This window comes from Macaca mulatta, chromosome 6 (assembly GCF_049350105.2).
Source record: "Macaca mulatta isolate MMU2019108-1 chromosome 6, T2T-MMU8v2.0, whole genome shotgun sequence".
In the NCBI taxonomy this organism is placed as follows: domain Eukaryota; kingdom Metazoa; phylum Chordata; class Mammalia; order Primates; family Cercopithecidae; genus Macaca; species Macaca mulatta.
In genome coordinates, this window is record NC_133411.1 from 125,613,785 (window position 1) to 125,635,225 (window position 21,441).

Consider the following 21,441-nt stretch of genomic DNA (forward strand, 5'->3'; position numbering starts at 1 on the left):
AAAAGCATACTTTACAAGTCTTTATTAGCCTCTACATTTGAGAGTCTGAATCTAGAAATAGAAATTTCTCTTGGAGTCAGAGAGGTGAGCATTCATAATGGAATAAGTTCCCCCATTCCAAACCCTCCCATAGCATATGGAGAGCTCAGCACTAGAACAGAAGCACTGAAGCCTGGAGAGGAGAGATTAGAAGCAGGAGGATCTTGATCATGCTTATCTCCTAGAGAAGACCAGACTACCATGGAGCCCTCATGGATTAGGAAGGCGAAACAAGAATGGGGAGTTGGTATGGAGTTAACTCAAGCTGAAACCCCAAGGACCCACGGTTGTCTATCCTCTGACTGCAGGTTATAGAGGTTAATTTTCTTTTCATCTCCACCAACATTGCCCAGAGAAACAAAATATAAACAGAGGTAGACACAGGAGACATGAAATAAGAATAATTTTATTTATAATAAGTGGGAAATTACCCTCTTCTCTTCTAACAAGGTGTACATATCCAATTACTGTTAACAGAATATGCCATATCAGTACTTTTCTGGTGACAACAGGAATGCAGTACACTCTTTATACAAAATTCACAAGGGAGTGTTCCCCTCCAAATCATTCATACTATGTACAAATTATAACACTTTTCAGAGTATTTAGTAGTATACAAACAATAATCAGAATGCACAAACAATACTCATGCACTTTCACAAACACCTCTTTGCAAAGTGCTACCTGTACGACTGGTCACAGCACACATTACATTCAATTAGCTGTGACCCAGAAATACTGGTTGCATTGCTCCTGGACCTTCTAAATGGTCATCCAAATGATCATGTTTGAGTCAGTGATGGATCCTAAACTTGTACAAGCAGAAAGTATGAAACTGAATTGCTTTCGGGTTTCAGTGGAAAGGGACTGATGGTTAATGAGTTAATTCTTTTAGAGGCACTTTAAATCACAGTCATTGTCATGTTAAAATATAAATGTTATTCATATTCATTGATTATTTTAGGTCATTCATTTTCAAAATATTTCGTCTTATGACTACTTCTAAGCCTCCTTGGTTTTTATTTTAAAAGCAAAATCAACATATCTACTGAAGGTTAGTCACAAATTTCACATTGTCAGCAACCTCTAGATTATTTTAAGAAAGGAGAGATTACCAAGAAAATGATCCTCTCTAAGGTTATCTGACACCATTTCTCCACCTTTTGGTTCTGGACATTGAAACCATGTCTGTGAAATAATACTCCAAAAGTGCTAATGTTAACAATAGCTAATGATACAGGAATCCCATGGTAGGCTCTGAGGACTGGAAACTTTGCCTTTAACTGGATTTACTGAACAAATGAGAGGGCAAAAGAGATGATTTTCCCAGAAATGTTGATCTATTCTTCTTTAATTATCATTTTTTGAAGGATCTGTCAGCATGTGCCCAGTGGACATCTCTGCACCTTGTAGCCTGGGGACCTTCCACAGCACCCAGGTGCTCTGCAGTAATAACAGTAATAACAGTGCCTTAGGTTTACCTGGGCTTCAGGCTTTGTAAAAACAGGACATCATTTGATCTGCACCAAAACTCTGAGAGAAAAGCTTGGTTTTCTAATAATCTTACACATAAGGAACATTATTTTCAGGATGATTAATTAAATTAGAGGCTCCTAATATTGATTGATCATCACAATCACCTGATGGGCATTGACTCATAGATGCCCAAACTTAAACCCTGGAGATCAGGTTTGTTTTGGGCAACCCAGTCCCTCAAGCAGCCTCATGCCTAAAATTCTCACTCTAAACTATAGGAATCTAACATTGTCAAAAGAGGTCATAGATCAATACCAGTTTCAAACGTTGGCATCCGTTAGCACATTCAACAACTAACACTGCACAAAAGGATCATTAGGGAATAGTCTCTGTTCTTGGGGGCCTCAAAGATGAGTGGCTTTATGGAATTCATAAATCATCACTTAGATGAGGTACAAGTACAGGTCATGACCAAATAGAACATGAGTGAAATAATCTGAAGGGAAAAAGTAGAGGAAGCGAGTGACATGCAGGGACTTTGAGAGTAGGGGAGGTGTCAAAATGGATAAGGTAAGCAACAAAAGTCAAATATGCCCATGTTACAATTAAAGTGTAGAATCAATCCTGCATGATAGAAAGTCTGGAGCACACGCACACACATACACACACACACACACTCTCTCTCTCTCTTTGTAGCTCATCCTCTATCAGCAGAAGATTTACCTTTACAAAGCAGAAGATTTGGGGGGAAACATAAAAATAGGAAACACCTAGTGCTTATGAAGTAACGGGCACTCAAGGGAATGTATACATATGGACTAATTTAATCCTCACAGCAACACTATGAGGCAGATGCTATTAATATTCCATTCTACAGAGGAGGAAACTGAGGCCAAAGGAGCTAGAGAGTGGTGGATTTGAACCCAGGTGCTGGCTTCTCTGCAAGTCATCAGTGACATGCAGTCTCTTCACCCATGCACATCTTTTCCTTCCCACCCACCGCTAAGTTTTGACCTGATTGTTAAGTTCAGATATAACAGGTATCTCAGAGGTTGTAATCACAAGAAGCTTTCTCTTTCAGCTTCCTGTCTGCAATTAAATGCAGATGTGCTACAACAACATCAATAATCCCACTAAAGAATTAGTGTGTCTGGACTGACAACGTAACGTATCAGGAGCCATCAACTTTCTGACAGCTATCATAGGACTTTCAAACATATCTGCCAGATGTTTGTCACAAGGATTCTCCTGAGAGCAAGTCACAGGATTTTGTCTGTAAATTCTGACTGCAGTTTTCTACATTAACCTGAAGAAATGGTGACAAAGGAAAATACAGGCATGCCAATCACTACCCACCAAATGTCACTGACACCAGTCAGAGAATCACTGATTAACCTGGAGAGCACTGCAAGGTGAGCTACAGGCTTTATCCTGCTCTTTAAAATGTCCTAGAATGTATAAAATAACAGTATTTATGGCCTAAAGGCTTCCTCTGATGTACACATTTATTTTAAAAAAGGATTTTGTAGTCAACCACTTTTTTAAATATGTTTTAGTTTGTTAAGTTGAAAATTGCAAAGAACAATATTTGGGTGAAGTGATAAAACACATAACTTTACACAGACTATCTTTTTAGTCAAGAGGAGAAGTTCTATTTTTCCAAGCCAGGGTAAAGGCAGGTGCCATAGAGGACTATAGGAATGAAATGAGATGGTGCATATAAAAAAGCTCTGCAAAACTTTACACTAATTACTTGGTCATTCTCTGGGTCAACTAATGCTTTGGTAATAAATGAAATACTCTGGGTTCATTAAAGGGATGCTCTTCTCCATCCTTCAGCATAGCTACATGAGGCCATGGAGCAATTTAGTTAAGCGGCCCGGGCAGTATAAAGGTGAGACAGCCACCGTCTTGGAGGGAGCATCAGGCCACATCCTCTCTACCGGCAGGAAGGTTCAAAACCGATCTATTTTGGTGAGGGGACAGCTATGGGAAAGCTTATTTATTTATTTATTAGTAACACTTACAGGAAGTGTTACTAATGGGGCACTTTTACAAATCCAATAGAAAATAATTTCGTAAGTATTGCCAAAACGTTGCGAGATGTGACAAAAACGAATACATTTTCATTCCACCATTGCCAAAACATGCTGGAACATTTTAAAGAGTAAAATTTTTTATGGATTGGGTGTAGGGATAAATTACTAATGATGGCAATCCTGTCTCCAGGAGAAAAGCATCTCCTGGCACAGACAAGGGCCCAGGAGGAGTTGGCCGTGCTCTAGGGAGCATTCGCTCATTCCCCAGAATCCTGTGAGTCACCAAAGGACACTTCTCCATTTAGAAAAAAGCAAACTGCTTAGAAAACTATAGAGGGAAAATGAGTACATACAGCACATATGCACATATATTGTTATTAGACAACTACATTATATTACTTTGAATAATACATTACATAACTTTTTATCAGATCTATTTTTTGTGACTGTGTTCAGAAAGTTTTATTAATACATTCACTTTAAACACAAATACATTTCAGTACTTGAAAATCCATTAAGTATAATCTTAGCGAAATTTCTTATAAACCTCGGTGAAACCACCTCTGAACTCCAGGTTCAGTCCCTCAAAGGGATTAAATCTTAAACACACCATCACAACCACAGCTCTGGCGGCTCACACTTGGTGTCATTAGAGTCTATTTAATATGGCAGCTGATGCCTTGTGGTCCCTTGCAAAAGGGGGAGAGCAGAGCCTTGGAGAGAAGTGAATTATAATTGCCTGCCGCAGGACTGTGTGGCGCTGCCTGTGACAGCAGCAAATGGGGAAAATAGGAAGGCATTAGAGAAGGTCTGTTGTACTGATGAAGTGGAATTCCTAGAACACACTGTGCTATAAAATGAGATTTGGCTCCACAGTGCTGGGAGCAAACAATGGACTCAATAGTACCCGGCCTTGGTTGCTGGGCATATTCTAGCTCCTTTAGTCAGAGCAGCCTTTCATTCAAAGGGGCAGGAGCCACACTAGAGAATGGGAAAGAGGGGGTGGATTCCTGGTCCAGAGAAATCCTGAGTGAGATGTTAGGGGGAAAAAACCAACATCCTTTCAACCAAGATGAATAGTACCATGATAAGATAGTTTCTCACACTCCATATGATATAGCAACCACGTCTATCATTTTTTTAAAATAAATAATTATAGAAATGACTGGTGAAATGTGTCCAGCCTTAGCTGGGTTAATACAGATTGTGTTTTGGAAATATCTGTAGTGGAGGATGGATCGTTCTTAAATCTGTATTTCTGGAGAGGAGTGGGAAAAAGAAGACTTCAATGGGTAATGATGGGAGGAGGGCCACAGAGAGCCCTGTAGTAGGAAAGGGCTTTCTACTGTAATAAACAGTAATAAACAGTAGCATCAGTAAAAGTGTTTTAAACCATACATTGTAAAACTACATCCTGCCTTAGAAAGAATTATTATTTGCCGGTACATAGATGGGTAATGGATTCCAACAGTATTAATAATAAGCCAGGAGTTAGAGTTTGTTCCCAACTTGCAAAATTGAGAGGAAAAAAAAGAGGAGAGAATGCTTACTCAAAAAGTGTCTCAGGCACTAAAAAGATAGTTGAACTGTTGAAATCAAACTTAATTGTATCCTGTACAAGTAGGAGCAAGCCCTATCTAATGATTTATGGGGCATCAGTTTGCCCCTGAAATATCCACTTTAAAACAGTTTTAGGTTTTTAAAATCCATTTAACAAAAATATTTCCACAAAACTACATCACAGATCAAATACACACATTTATTTGGAGGGGTTCATATGAAGATAATAGGTAACAATTTGTATAAAGTATTTGTTCAAAAAGTACTGCATAGCAACCAACTTTGTGGAGAAGATTCTGCATTTTAAGACTTGCCTTGGTGAGAGGTGGGTGGTGAAGTCCAAATGATCCTTCCTTGGCCTACCTTCTTAAAAGGTTTCAATTAAGTACATACATACAAGCATATATACATATAAAACAAATATTCAATACCTTTTGGGAGTTTCATGTCAAGAAGCCCTGGAACCAAAAATCCCTGGCTATGGAGAAAGCTCAGTTCCCCAACAGGGCCTCCTCCCTAAGCCAGGAGAGGCAGGCTTGGGCATTGAGATGGTCAACAGCAGATGCAGCCCATTCCTGTCTTATTTGTTGAGATTGTCAGGAGGGTGCCAATTAATGCCTATTTTGATGAAGGTTTTTGTGTTGTGAACATCTGTCCACTAGCATCTGGTCAGGGCCCAAGTCCATTTCACAAGAAACACCAAACAGCTGTCAGATGGTTCTGACTTTGGGTGAATACCAAATGAACACAATCCTCTCTGCTACTGGGAAGGAGGGGCCCCAGTTCCCATTATCCAGCTCCAGAGACACCCAGTCTCCAAGCTGTTGTTAGCACATTCCCTAACCCCTGACCAACAAGTTCCTTATTTTTGTGAATCACGTTCTGCCCACCCGAGTAAACTGGAATGGATAAAGCCACAATTAACTCTTGTTTGCTTGAGAGCTAATGATCAGTTCAACCCTTGTTTCTCTTCTTGACTCACCCAACTTCTTTTCTATCTCCTCATTACACCTCAGTGAAGTAGGGGTGAAGGCAGGCTCAGAATAGGGCTTTACTTTCCAAATTACCCACTTTGCTGTTTAGTGGTTCAACTATTTGATTTTGTGAAGGACAAGTATTTAAAGCCCATGACTCAATTTGACAATTCAGTTTATTGGTACAAGTAGTTAATGCCACATATAACAAAGTTTTATTATACAAAATAAACTTGTTTGTATCTATACATTGGTTTTGAGTCAAACATTAAGTTAACAGAGCCAGGTGCAGTGGCTCATGCCTGTAATCCCAGCTACTTGGGAGGCTGAGGCAGGAGGGCCACTTGAAGCCAGGAGTTCTGGACTAGCCTGAGCAACATGGCAAGACCCCCTCTCCAAAAAAAGAAAAAAAAATTGTAAAAATTATCCAGGCTCAGTGTGCACCTATAATCTCAACTACTCAGGAGGATTACTTGAGCCCAGGAGCTCGGGGCTGCAGTAAGCTATGATCATGCCATGCCACTACACTTCAGCTTGGGCAACAGAAGGAGATCAGTCTCTAAAAGATAAATACATATTTTTTAAAAATCTAATTAATTAACAGAGATCTTTGGGCCCTCTTTGTTAGTGAAAATTCCTGAGTACTGTGTTTCCAAATACACAATCTACATTACCTACAATCTAAACACTGCATTCAGAACACTCACCCAGTGAGGAAACACTTGATATTATGACCTCAGAGTTTCTTCCTCTGAGAACAGAAGACAGGAAGGCTATAGCTCAGGGCCTCATGGGCCTGATAAACATAGGCTCCTAACTGGGCACTGGACCCAACAAAGGCAAATAAAAACTGTAGCAAAACACAGTCACCTAACCCCTAATGCCTTATTTAATATTTTAGAAATATCCAATAGGATCTAATTTAGCTCTCTGCACATGGTAGGCATACACTATATTTCCTAAATACCATGAAATCATGATTATTTACTCAGTTATTTTAAACCAAGCTCTGACACACAAAAGAACATAGAGACAGAAACTGACAGATTCATCTGGACACTATCATCTCCTCATCATCCTGTCTTTTTAGTTTTACTTGTCAAGAACCCATATCCTGCTGGTGACAAAAACATTGAATTTATCTAATTATATTAGGAGGATTTGGTGTCAAATATTAATAGCTAATTTTTATTGTACCATCATTCTGGTGCATACTGTTTCATTTAATCATCAGACTCCCTTTATGAGGTAGGTGCCATTAGTATCTCCCCTTTACAGATGACGAATACGAGGCGCAGAGATGTTAAGTAATGTTCCCAAGATCTCACAGCCAATAGAATAGCAACCTCCAGAGCCCATACTTTTAACTACTCTTTCGTAACACCCCTCTAGAAGAAAAGCTGACTTCCAAGTGTCATTTTGGTGTTCAGCTTCATTTTGTGTGTGTCTAGCACTAATATGGTTTTAGTTGTTCTTCCTGATCTGAGTTTCAAAACTGGAAAATCACCGTTACCAGTAACCATTTTTATAGAACACACGTCAGTCACTCTGCTGCTGTGAGCTGAATGTACTTGGAGTGTTGCAACGTTACCTTCATAATCCACTGAGAATGCCATCATTATACACGCAAAAAATAGCTACTGTGTCTGAAATTTACTCTCCCCACTTTCTGCAGACTCTGGTGTATGCTTACTCTTCATCCAAGAAAAAGCAGAGTTGGCACTATTGTCAGAAAAGTACTTAACACCACCGTTTAGGTTGCGGGTGTGCTTCTCTTCTTAATATCTTTAGAGAATAATCTGTAAAGTGCTTGGATCTACTCTTTGAAGGTTTGGAATAGAAAAATGTGTTTAGTCCTCTCTGAGGACTAATTATATCATAAACTTTGAGGCTGTCTGGTCAAACACATCCCACCCAATGGTGGTTGAAATACTTTTCTTTCTGTTTTTTGAGAAAGTCTCACTCTGTCTCCCAGGCTGCAGTGCAGTGGCACAATCTCCACCTCCTGGGTTCAAGCAATTCTCATGCCTCAGTCTCCCAAGTTGCTGGGATTACAGGCGTGAGACATCACTCTTGGCTAATTTTTGTATTTTTAGTAGAGATGGGATTTCACCATGTTGCACAGGCTTATCTCAAACTCCTGGCCTCAAGCAACTGGCTTGCTTTGGCCTCCCAAAGTGCTTTTCTTAATACTTGTAATTTTTAGTTAAACTAACTGAAGAAGTTCTTATAGCTTTATTTAGACAGAGCTTATTTTATCACATGTAGCTTTTTTGCACATACAAAATAGAAAATAAAAGTGAAGTTAATTGGTTAAGGTAGTCCTAAAACGTGTGTTAGACTTCATATTCCGGATATGGCTTCAATTCACAGTCATCGGTGTGTGTTTTTTCTAATGTTGTCTTCTATGCCATCAAGAGCACTGGTGATGTGCACATTTTAATTTATTCAAAATCTTTCAAACTATGTATCATAAACTTAACAATCTAGCTGCTGACTAGATGGTAGCATCCTCTGTGTGTTTTGTCACCTTTCATGGGATCTAAACAAAAGTGCTTGTGCTGAGATTCAGTAACACTAGAGGGCAGCCTCCAAGTAAAGTTTGAAACAAGCGATAGCACAACTATGCAATAATGTGGCATGTAATAGATAAATAATCTATAATTCAGTTTCTCGGCATTATGATACCAACTCAAATACGGTGTCCCAACATTTTTTAAAAATCAAATCATTCCTTAATTTTTACTTCTAATATGCCTTTAAAATAAGACATCCAAGCAAACAGTTTCATAAAGGTTCTCTAGAACCTTTCTAGATATTCGGTTTGTTAAAGCCCCTTGAAAATAGTTGATTTTTCCAATCCTGTTTTGTTTTCCTTTTGTTACTCAGCTTCTTTTTAAAATACAGAATGAGAATAAAAACATTCATGTTACAAGTTTTATTTAGAAACCCCACAAAGAAAAATGCAACATGAAAGATAAATATAGAATACCCATCTTTTTTAATTTTTATTTTGCTTTAAGTCCTGGGATACATGTGCTAAACGTACAGGGTTGTTACATAGGTATACATGTGCCATGGTGGTTTGCTGCACCTATGAATCCATCATCCAGGTTTTAAGCCCCGCATGCATTAGAGAATACCCATCATTTAAGGATTCTTTTAAATAGTATAAGTATTAGCTAAACTAGTAGAGACATCAAAAGATTCTTCTGGACAACTGTACCGTATCAACACTTAAAGGTTGAAACCATAAAATGAAATTTGTGATTCCCCAATCATCTATGCAATGAAGATTTACTTATTCCTAAGTAAAATATCACTGAACACATTTTCCTGTCCACTATATAAGCGGTGTTCAATTTTAGCACAATGCAGCAAAAAAAGAAAAAAAAAGGCCTAGCTGTCTGATTAACACTGTCTTATTAAATCAACACAATTTAAGCGTTGTGTTTTGTGAACTACATCATCTGTAACATCTCAGTTGCACATGGCAATTTAAAAGATAAATACACATATAAATATGCCCAATATTGAGATGGGGTGAGAGGGAGAACACATGTATATCTAATTTCAGAATTTAAAAACTTTCATAAAGTAAAATTGTTTGGAATGAAATAAACAGGAACTAGATGGCTCCATATATGCCCCGATTTTTACATGAACAGACCATTTAGCGCTTGGTCCTCCTGCCCATTTGTAACAGTGGTTTTTATAGATGCAATGAACGTGCTTCCGTCTTCCTCGTGTTAGCCACCTCATATTATGGTATGAATCTCCCTAAGGTTGAAGAAAGTGGTCCCAACTGCCAGATCAAATGGCGACAGTTTAAACATACTTAATCTTAAAAACTTTAGCACTCTTTGTGAAGAGCTGAGGGTGAGCACAATAGGACTAGTGAAACATTCTCCCCCGGCCTGAAAGCTTGGGAGGATGAATAACTCCTCCCTCCTCAGGCCCAGTCCCAATGCGCCAGAAGATAGTTACCCCCCTGAGATTGAGAGAGGCCATCAGGGTATCACGTAGCAATTACGTCAGACTGGGACACTTCCTGTTTAGAGGAGACTATAAAACCCCTGCCCCGTCCTCACTTGGGGCTGACGCCATGTTAGGCCTCAGCCTGTCTGCAGCTAGGGTCTCATGAAAACAGCGCATTGCTCCACACCGACCTGTGTTGTTTGTTGGTGTGCTCTCGGAGTTCCGACCAATAAGAGAGCGTTGCAACTAGGTGTTGGACTTTGGTGTTGTGCTTATTATGTGTCACTTAAATACGGTTTATGACAGCAGTTAAATGTTTTGTCTGTAAACCTGGGTTCCTGTCCTGGCCAATGCCACAACCATCCACTCAGCTCCCAAGAGGTGATACCTTGGAACCATTTTTTACTCCTTCCCCTCCCTTACCCGACACATCCAACTGGCCCCAAATCCTGTTGGCTGTACGATGCCAACATACCCAAAATCTGTTTCCTTTCTCCACTCACAGTCCTAGCAGATTTATACTTCTAAAACACGTATCTGGTGACATCATCCTCTTGCTGAAAAGCTTCAGCCACCTGCAGCACCCTGGGCAGAACCCTCCACAAGCTGCCTCAATGCCTCCTCTGTCTTCAGGGCTTCCCCACATCATGTTGTCCCTGTGCTCCAGTCACCAGGAGGGTCCCTTGCTGTTCAGGGGCCAAGTCCTACATTCCCCATCTCTGGGCCTTGCTCCTGCCTTTCCCTTCACCCCACTGTTCCTCCTCCCCCTTGCCTCCCAAATACGGAGACCTCACTCCGCAATTGAAATGCTTCCTCCTTCAATGGAGCCCAGCCTGATCTCCCAGCTGGACAGAGCCACTTTTCGCCTTCTTAGCATCTTCTGCATTCTGCATTTGGGACAGAGAATAGTCATACCTTACACTAGAAAGATTTTTCACATCTCTACCTTCTTCACTAAAATGTGGGCCTACAGTAGGTACGCAAGCAGTAAATTCTGAACTAGTTCATCGCTGTCTCTCTGCAGTGTGTAGAATTTTTCCTTGCCAAGAGTAGGTGCTAAATATATTATCTATTGAATTAAATTGAGCTGCTGCTTTCACTAGATCTAGTAGCCTGAACCAGAGTACAATGACCTTTGTCAGAGGGAAGATTCACTTAGGTTGTGCCATGCAGTCTATTTCATTCCTTGCTAAAAACGTGTTTGTTTTATAGGTATGAGTTGCAAGTCCCAGGAGGATATTCCTGACAGAGTATCTAATTCAAACTTCTGTCCCTCCAGTTCTACCCTGTGCCAGGGTCAAAACTGCCACCCTTATGTAACTATTTATTTTTATCCCGACCATAAAATAGGACTAGAATCCCAAATAAAATCACCTACCATTTGCCATTTGATATTTCTTAGGGTGACTTTGACTCAAGACCCTAAGAACCTCCAGAGACAGTGAGTGTCCCCTCCTAGCAATGGTATTTCACTGAGAAGTAGGAATTTAGGTCCCGGTTGCACTAAAACCTCAGATGAAATCCTCAAAAAGCTACTTCTAAACTTGTTCTGTGTCAGGATTCACTTCTGTGTAATAGGAGCCATGTGAGAACAACTAGGATTGGACAATTTTAATACTTTTTAAATTTTAAATACTGAGTAAACAACACAGCGATATGGAGGAGCACAAAACTCAGATTCATATGGTTTGGGACCTTGTCCAGGCCCTTCCCTTACCAGAGGTGTGCTCTTAGGCAAATTACTTGACCTCTTTGAACCTGTTATCTCATCTTTAAATTGGGTGTAATAATACCTATCCTGCCTAACCTGGAGGGTTGTGATAAGACGAAATAAGGCAATGTTTATAAACACACTTTGAAAAATACAAGCACTATATAAACAGTCTTTATTGTTAATAATAACACCATTAAATACAGTCAGTAAGGCTGACTTCTAATTGTATTGTAGAACTCAGCAAGACTAATTTGGGGAAACGTATCTCCTTCCTGGGCAGAACAGCCCTATCTAAACACCTCAAAGCTGGGAGCCAATCTATTCTGTCCCCAACAAGGTGCCACCCAGGAAGGTGTGTTGAGCACTTTAAACATGGCCAAGGAAAAACAATAAAAGATGCAAATACATTATGATTACTTTTCACAGAACAGGCAAGTTAAGACTAAGTATGGTTGACGACTTGCATTGTCCTATTCGTACATTTAAAACGCTTTCATGTTCTACACAGAATTTGCATTTCAATAACAATGTGATAATGTCAAGTTATTCACAACATTTCAAAGGCTTGTCTTGCACACCTGGCATGTTGGAAGATCTGCTGGAGAACTCGATGTAGCTGTTTTCTAGCAGCAAAGGCAATTACATTGTCCTTTTAATTCTTGGGAACGGATGTGTTTGGGCAATATTAACAGGTTTTGTGTTTTGGACACAACAAAATATGAAAACGAAAGCATCACACTCGGAGATATCCCTGGAGAATTAATTAACCAGCATATTGAACATGCTGAACTTCCCCCTCATCACAAATGAGAGGAAACACCTTGTAGATAAAAGTTGACTTTTTAATAGAAACCTTTCCCTGTACTCTGAACATCCCTTTATAATTAAAAAAAATGTATCCAAAAGATGTGTTACCTTTTCTCTTGACTACATATGAAACTACTCTGCTTTTTCTAACTTTTGACATCTCCTCCTTGGACAGAGGTGGGATCATGCAACAGAGAGGACGTTTTTTCTATTAAAAGTAAAGCCATACTGCATGCGGTCAGACACATGCTCTAAAACTTATTTTAGATAACCACTACCCTGGAACACAGTACAGCAAATATTATGAATCAATTTAATTTCGGTAATTTCTCATTAAGGTGCCTACAGATCGGTAAGTCTAATTGTAAAAGCTAAGTATTTATAATTCATAAGCATAATTACACTAAACTAGATGGGTTATATGCTATTAGGGTTTTGTATAAGCTACAAAATAATTGTTCACAGAGAAATTTAATTCATAAATTGGCATTAATATATCTAGCCTTTATCAGACCCTCTAGTTAAAAGTTGAATGTAAATAGCACATTAACATCCTTATTTAGGTTTTTGATATCTGCTCTAAAACTCATGACACAGGAAAAAGTACTTTTAATCAAAAATAAGGCCCACTCTTTCCGGTGTGGAGTCTGGAGACAACGTGCAGAAATGGCACCTCGAAAGGGGAAGGAAAAGGAAGAACAGGTCATCAGCCTCTGACCTCAGGTGGCTGAAGGCAAAAACGTATTTGGTGTCTGCCATATCGTTGCATCCTTCAATGACACTTTTGTCCATGTCACTGATCTTTCTGGCAAAGAAACCCTCTGCCGTGTGACTGGTGGGATGAAGGTGAAGGCAGACTGAGATGAATCCTCGCCATATGCTGCTATGTTGGCTGCCCAGGATGTGGCTCAGAGGTGCAAGGAACTCTGGGCCACAGGAGGCAATAGGACCAAGACCCCCGGACCTGGGGCCCAGTCGGCCCTCAGAGCCCTTGCCCCCTCTGGTATGAAGATGGGGCAGATTGAGGACGTCACCCCCATCCCCTTTGGCAGCACCCACAGGAAGAGGGGTCGCCGTGGTCGCTCTCTGTGAACAAGACTCCTCAAAATATTTTCTGTTAATAAATTGCCTTCATGGAAAAAAAAAAAAGATGCCCAATTCTCCACATTGTCTACAATATTCCCTAGTTGTTATGTTTAGTACTTTGTAAAGGGTACACTTGGACAATGGAAATGCTACTAGGTCCAGTACTTCTGTAGTATGCTTTTATTTGAAAGAACTGGGGCACCACTTAAAATCTCATTCAATCTTTGGAAGGAATGGCCTCAAATCCAGCCAGAAGCCAGTAAATATCAGCAATTTTGATAGGTAAATTCCTTTAGAATTAGAAATGATTCCTCTGAAGATTCAAATACTCCACACCACTTACAAATTTCAGTTGTTCCCCAAGTGATATTTCATTCTTTGTATGACCATTCTGAAATGATGTAGAATCACATTTTTCATTGTAATGAGAATCTAGTGTGGTTTGCATGCAAGACAAAAGAAGCAAGTTCATGTCACTACTGGCTGAAAATACTCTACCTAAATACAGCCTCCAAGGCATACAAAAGAAAATCTGTAATCAGAAATCATTAATTAAGGTTAATTAAAGTCCACATTGTATTTGACTGACATCCATACAAAAAGTACTCTTTACTTTTCTTAAGGCTACGTGTGCAATGTTGTGTCTAACCCGACACCCAAGAGTAATCACAATCTTGTTATCATTTGAGAGGAGAATGAACTCAATTCAACAAAATTCTTTTTAATGAAAAAAGCTTTGATCTTAGTTAGTCCCACTGTTCTCCTCCATTCCATGTCTTTTGTTGTTGTTTAAACATTTAGCCTATGCAAATACGGTAAAATGAACAGAACCTATTTTCTTACCCTGCTAAATAATCAGGGGTCCATAATACTGAATTTACAAATGCACATTTTCTTTGCTTCTTGGAGATATCTGAGGGGAAGTGGAGAAGGGCTGGGAGATAATTGAAGCCTCTGGGTGAGCCAGACCACATGATCAAAAACTGCTGTGACACTTAAAAGTGTTTCTCCACAAGAAATTCCGGTGCCTAGAAGCCTGGTGAAGCCAGTAGCAATTAAGGCCATGTTATCCTTTTAATTTACTTCACATTATTGGCCTCTAAAATCAATCCTTTAGTGTGGTTGGGTAAGGGATGGGTCAACAAAATAGGCACGTGCATTAAAAATGCTTGTTGATCTTACACAAAAATTTTGGCAGGCTGGATCTGGAGAAATTTAAAACGCTGCTTTGAAGCTCACTCTGAAATAAAAACTAGTCATTTTCTAGTAAAAAGGAAAAAAAATATGACTAATTTTCTAGATTAGTCCCATTTGTAAGGAATTCAAAGTTTCTTCTTCTAAATCAGCCTAGATTTTCATTTATGCTTTACATGTCTTGAATTCAGCACTGTTTGCTTCCAGTGTGAGATTATTTTATGTTTTAATCTACAAAGGAATTAAATTGCTTGGCTTAGACTGGCAGGAGTCCTTGAAAGTCCACTTGAGAAATGGAAACTGAAACATGAAGTGTACCACTATCTGTTACACAAGGCCAAATTTGCCTAACAGAAGCAAGCTGTGTTCTACATCACACGTGAAGCACATAAATCACCGGAATGTGGGTATGTGTATCACCCTCTTACAGCAATTTACTCCCCAAATCCTTTCTTGACCAAGTCACACAACGTATACACCACTGGAGAACATTTTCTAATCAACCCTACAGTCACAAACCTAAAAAAAAAAAAAAAATAGCAAAATATTGAAATTATTAAATAAATGAAAAATGTTCATATACTATTCAAGAGTTGACAAAGCAGCAGACCCACCGTCCAAAATGTATGTGCCTTTTGTTGCAAAATACAGTAAAATGGTCTGTGGCTCCTTAGCAATGAGTGTCAAGTGTAAAAAAGGAAAGGTTAAAAACCTGAAGTAAAGCTCTACATGTTTCCATTGCCAAAATAACACACAACACACAGCAATCATGATGTCATTTTATTTATTTAGTAATCTGCAGAGCCAAAACGAAATTATGAAGCTGAAATTTTAAGCAAAGTCGTGAATGCCCTCATTTACCTCCACATTTGTGAATAGCCTTAATGAAGAGTTTGCACCCCTTTGCTTTCTTGTTGAAATATGAAAGTGACATCAGCCTCTGGACTGTATTTTGATTTTTTTTTTTTTTTTTTTTTTTTTTTTTTTGCCAGCAAGACTGAGCAAGAGGCAAATCCTGGAGTAAATATCAGCTGGATGTGCACATAACAAGGTCCAGGGAGACACTCTCAGAAGTTGCCTCTTTTAATCCAACACTGAATTATATGAGAAGCGGTTTTCAGTTTTTCAGAGCACAACTGCCAAAATAACTGCAAGGCTTGCAAGCCCTAGTATATCTCAAACCTTTCCCAAGACACCCCAACACTATCTGAGGCACTGAAACTATGGCAACCGAATAAGAAAGCAGCCTCCATGATTAATAGATGAAGATCCCAGCGACAGTGTCTAGCTAGGGCCATCATTCATGATACAAGAAGAATTAGCACAGAATCCATCTCGAAAACCATTAACAAGTATTCTTATAAAAATCAACTCCACTGCCATTCTGCCACGTATACTTGAGTTTAGAATGCTATAAACAATTTGGTTTCTATTTATCACTCACTATGCAGGAATGAGAATGTTCTTAGAAACTCAGATGCTCATGTTTTAAAAATAGTGAAAGGCTTAATAGAATGGTTTTCCACCTGGGTATTTGAGGCCTAAGAACAAATACATTGAAAAACCAAAATATGTGAATGAAGTCAAGTGGCTCTCTGGGTAGAAAGGCGGAGGGACAGTTGTTGAATTGTTTTGAGTGTTTTTTTGTGGAATGCAATTTTGTGTAAAGCATTCCATTTTCAGGAAAGGAACATTTCCATTCAGCAGCTCAATCAGTATTCTCTCAGTTTCCTCATTCAAGGACAGTAGGAGTCTGGGGGAGGGGCAGGGAAGTGCTGAAGTCGCTGCAATATTAATGAAAAGATTGAATATTCTTCTTTAAAAAACGAATCAGGAATAGGAACAGGGAAAGAAGAATGGATCCATCACAGAGAGCTTGTCTGTAAAACTCTCATAGAACATTAAACCATAATTAATACAATCTTTATTTCTTCCCAGTCTCTAACAATGTTTATTTTCCAGTGGCATGTTTTCATTGTATTTAATGCCAGATCCTGTTCTGTTCTATAAATGCTTCAAATCAAATCATGGCCAAAGGCTGGTCTTTGAAGCGTAGAGGGGCAAAAGGGCTAAGAAAGGGGTGAACAGCACCAATTTTAGAGCTGCTTCTGCTAAATTTTTTTAATTGGCATGGGTTCTTTGAATTTAATTTTCTACAGATGACAATTATAGGTTAGTTGGAAATTCCTAGAGAGCACCCAGGAATATTAAAAGAAAGCTTCAAGTCTAAAGGCTGCATGAGGAAATATCTATTACTAACAATACTTTCAAAGCAACAGTCACCATACCGGCTGCTAAGAAGGATCTGAAACTTCAGTCCTTGCAGCATGTTAATTACTGATTTATCTCACACTCTTTCCATTCCCTTTCCACTTACAGAGTTTGAGAACATTTTATTTCCTACATGAAAATAACTGTAACTCTAAGCCATGGAGGCATTCCTAGAAAACATAATGGTAGCAGGGAATTGTGGTGATAACATCAATTTATTTCCCCTTCAGCTGTGCCTTTTAGAAGTCAGATTTTTCTCACTGATAAGAACTTGTATGACTATCATTTGAATCAAATTTCAGGTTTTGTAGTAGTGTGTCTGTCAGTAGAATAACTGCTATCTCTACTGGGGTCAGCCAATTATTTCCTGCCTTTGGTGTAGAAGGCAGTAGTTTGCTTTTGCTGGGAGATTCACACTCTAACAAACTGATTTCAAGCTTGGCCAGGGAAGAGTGACTTGGCAGATGCATGGCCACCCTGAAGACCTTCTTGCAGAAGGCCTAGCCACAACCTCCTCAAGGGTTCCAATCAGCAGCCGGGTTTCTCTCCTAAGACAGGTGTGGTCCTTGGGAATTCAACTCATCCCTAAAATAGTCATTATGGGTTGAATTCAGATTCTAAACGTAGGTGCAGAGTGTACATTTTCTCACTAAAATGTTAATAAGTGACAGCTATCATTTTAAAAAAGCTATCCCTTGGGCTCCTATTTGATATAAGAGTCTGCTTCTTGTTATTATTACTTTTTATATACAGTGTTTTTTTCCTTCCATGTTTCGGGTGTGATATTTCAAATTCCAAAGTTTCCCTGCTTCCTGTTTCCCTGCAAGTGTCGTGTTCACATGCTCCTCAACTTAAAACCCAAGACATTATGGCCTGTTTATGGTATGAATGTTTATTTCTAGTCCAAAGGTTGTTTCCTTTTGCATCATCTCTTTATATTACAGATTCAGAGCCATTTCCTTTTGTACTATTTCCCCTGCCCCCCACAATAAAGGTACTATCTGCTTTTTCAAAATCCATTCCTAGGGCATTTTTCATAACTACTCTTACTCAAGTAAAAATAATACCTTATGTTGAATGACTGCTTGTTGTGTGCCCAGCATTGTGACATGCATTTTACAGATGTTACTGTGCTATGCATTTTAAAGATGTTATCACATTTATTCTTCTCAGAACCATAACATTATCATCATACAAGCACTTTGCAAATGAAAACTGAAGGAGAAAAGAAACTGGCTTAAAGTCCCACTGTTAGTAAATGGCAAAACAAATCCATGTATATTGTCTGTCAAAAAAGCATGACTTCAGCAATGCCTCTAGAGCTGTCCACTACATTCCCTCCAACACTCCCTTCACATTTATTAACTTCATGCCACAAAATCTAATGAATTTGGCCTTGTTACAGCAAAGATGGAAACTTCTAGTAGTCCTAGTTCACCCTGACATATCTGTGTTACATTAATGATTACATTGATTTGAACTATTTCAGAATTTAACTGAGCAAAAACAATTACCTTACTTTTAAAATAATTCCTGGCAGAGTGGCACTCCCATGACCTTGCCTGATTTAATGACCATGTTGAAAGCAATGTTTCCTTGACATGGTTGGTGTTCTAATTAATAAAGTTGCTATCCATGCTCTAAGTGAACTGTACAATTTCAATGAATTCAAACATATTATTTAGTTGCATGATGTGATTTACACTAAAACTACATGAACAGTGTATATTCTTCTAAAAATAATTTAGAAGATGAAGTAGGATCTCTGTTATATCCAGGGTCTGGAGTGGGAAAGAGGGGGTTAACATCAAACTTCCCAAATTTCCAGAGTGCGTGTAATATTTCGCTAAATACATTCACATTCATGATTTCGTATTCTCCCAGCAATCCTATAAGTTGGGAAGAATAGGTTTACTATTCACAATTTTCAGTTAAAATAATGCAGCCTCAGGGAAGTTAAGTGATTTGTCCAAGGTAGTAAGAGTCTGGAACCCAAGTCTTCTTGACTCCAAGTGCAGAATCCTCAACAGCAGATATACTGTATGGGTACGGGGAAGAAACATGGGTTAATAAAGTATGCTATATTCTCCTGACAGAAAGTTGAATTTTAAAACTACTATTAGCAAACTCCAAAAAAACAAGAACATTCTGTGGTCAGTGGTTAGAATGCAGAACAAATGAGGCCAGGGTCAAAAGCTCAAGCCCCATAAATGCTGGCTGTCTTCTTAGCTCTGTTTCCTGGCAAGTTGATTTTACCTAACTCAGACTCCCTCCAGTTACAACCAGGTGTCTCACAGATGTGTGCTCTTGGACACAGGAGGGGACTGGGTGAGAGTGTGGGAATGAACAGGCTCCAATCCATCACTACCACTGGAAAAACAACACAGTGAATGTTCCACTAATGATGCATGAGCCATACCACCTATGTGCTTGGAAGATTATACACACACACACATTCATGCATGAAGTATCTCATTTGATAAAAACATGATATAAAAGGCAGACAAAATAGATAAAATAAAGACTAGTTGTTTGCAAAAAAAGATTCACTGTTTATTCATTCAACAAACACTTGTTATGGATGGCCCATGATGTGCCAGGCACAGTTTTAGGTGCCAGAGTGAATAAAACCTAAAAATGTCTATCCTTATGGCATTATGTTCTAGTGGAAGACAGAAAATCAACAAGGACAACATATAGTTTGTCAGACTGTGAAAAATGCTAAGAAAAAAATAAGGACTGCCAAGCAGTGGGGAGTTCTGTGGGAAAGAGTAAAGTAAATAAGGGGATCAAAAGGCTTCACTGAGAAAGTGACATTTGAACAGAGACCTGAAGAATGTGAGAAGCAAATCATGTAGCTATCTGGGGAAAGAACCATCCCAAGGCATGAAAGAGTAAGTCCTTGCAAAGGCCCCCAAGTATATGCCATGCTTGACAAATTCAAGGAAGCCCAAGGGGTGGAGGTCAGAGAGGCGGGAGCCTGAGTGCAGATCATGTGGGGCTGCAAAGACCAAAGGAAGGACTTGGCTTTTATTGGAATAAGATGGGAAAACATCTGAGCAGAGTAGTGATCTGATAGGGCTTAGTTTAAGAAAAAATCACTGCTGTGTTTTGCCTGTTGCATTGAGAAAAGAGCAGAGGCAGGAAAGCTAGTTGGGAAGCTGGCATGAAAACCTAGCAGGAGAGGACCATGGCTTGGCCAATGTGAGGGCCACACAGAGGAGGATCACCTGAAGGAAGCCGGCAGGCATTCTGAAGGTGGAGCCAACAGCATGGCAGCCACCATGGATGTAGGTGTGAGAGAGAAGCTTCAAGGAGAACTAAACTCAGGCCAGCAACTCAAAGAATGGAGTTGCCATTTACTATGATGGAGAAGATTATGAGAAAGGCAGATATGGGGGAGAAAGATACAGAATTAGGTTTTTTAAACCTAAATTTGAGACCTCTATTAGGTTCAGGAGGAGCTGCCTACCCACTAAGCGCTGGTTTTTTGTGAGGTCCAGGAGAGAGGTCTAAGCTGAAGAGGTTACTTGGGAATCATCAGTGTATTATGGTTTGATATGATACCCTCTATTGGTGTAAATGGAATTATTGTAATAAAGTTTTGCAAGAGCTCATCTGTTTCACAAAGCAAGATACCCTTGTGTATAGACTATATGCAACAGTCCCATGGTCAGAAGTCCTGAACTCCTCCCCTTGAGGTTTGTGTGGTATGACATCTCATTTGCTCTTTTCAAAGGGATTAAATGCCTCCCTCCTTTCTCCACCTTACCATATCCCCAAGAGGCAACCATGTGGTTGCCAGCAGAGAATAGCTCAGTTGCTCTTGCAGCACATTTTAAAGCAGATGAGAAAAGCCTTCATGCTGAAATAGAAATATCTCAGAGAAAACTTGGCTCCAAGGCATCCCAAGAGAGTGGGGGGTCCTGATATGGGAGGGCCCAGCAGAATGCTTCAAGGCATCACCTTCCTCGACATGCACAAATGTGGCTGCCATAACACAAAGCTCCTATATAAATATGTCAAGGAGCACTCGTCTACTCTAGGAGGACAGAAAATTGTCTAAACCTAAAGAAGGGTGTGGAGAGGGGCAGTGCGGAGATAGGCTTTCCTAGGCATTGCCTTACACAAATGGCAGATGCCTAATTAAAGCATTTGCAATTAGCTTAGCTTGTTCTGTGATTCCTTCCTGCAAACAAATAAGATGGAGAGACTATATTAGCTCTTGGCAATCTAGTTCTAAAAAAACTTTCATCCCATCATCACTCTTTTGTCCCGTTCTGAAAAGAGCTGAACCACAATG

The 21,441-nt window shown here is 39.4% G+C and overlaps 1 protein-coding gene and 1 pseudogene across 4 annotated transcripts in view; one reads left to right on the top strand and one right to left on the bottom strand.

Annotated features, from left to right (window-relative positions):
* SEMA6A (semaphorin 6A) overlaps positions 1–21,441 on the bottom strand; it is a 133,847-nt gene that overhangs the window by 108,339 nt on the left and 4,067 nt on the right. The window lies entirely within an intron of this gene.
* LOC697734 (small ribosomal subunit protein uS11 pseudogene) lies at positions 13,219–13,736 on the top strand (annotated as a pseudogene). The gene has a single exon (XR_003730511.2). The product of XR_003730511.2 is annotated as a small ribosomal subunit protein uS11 pseudogene (transcript).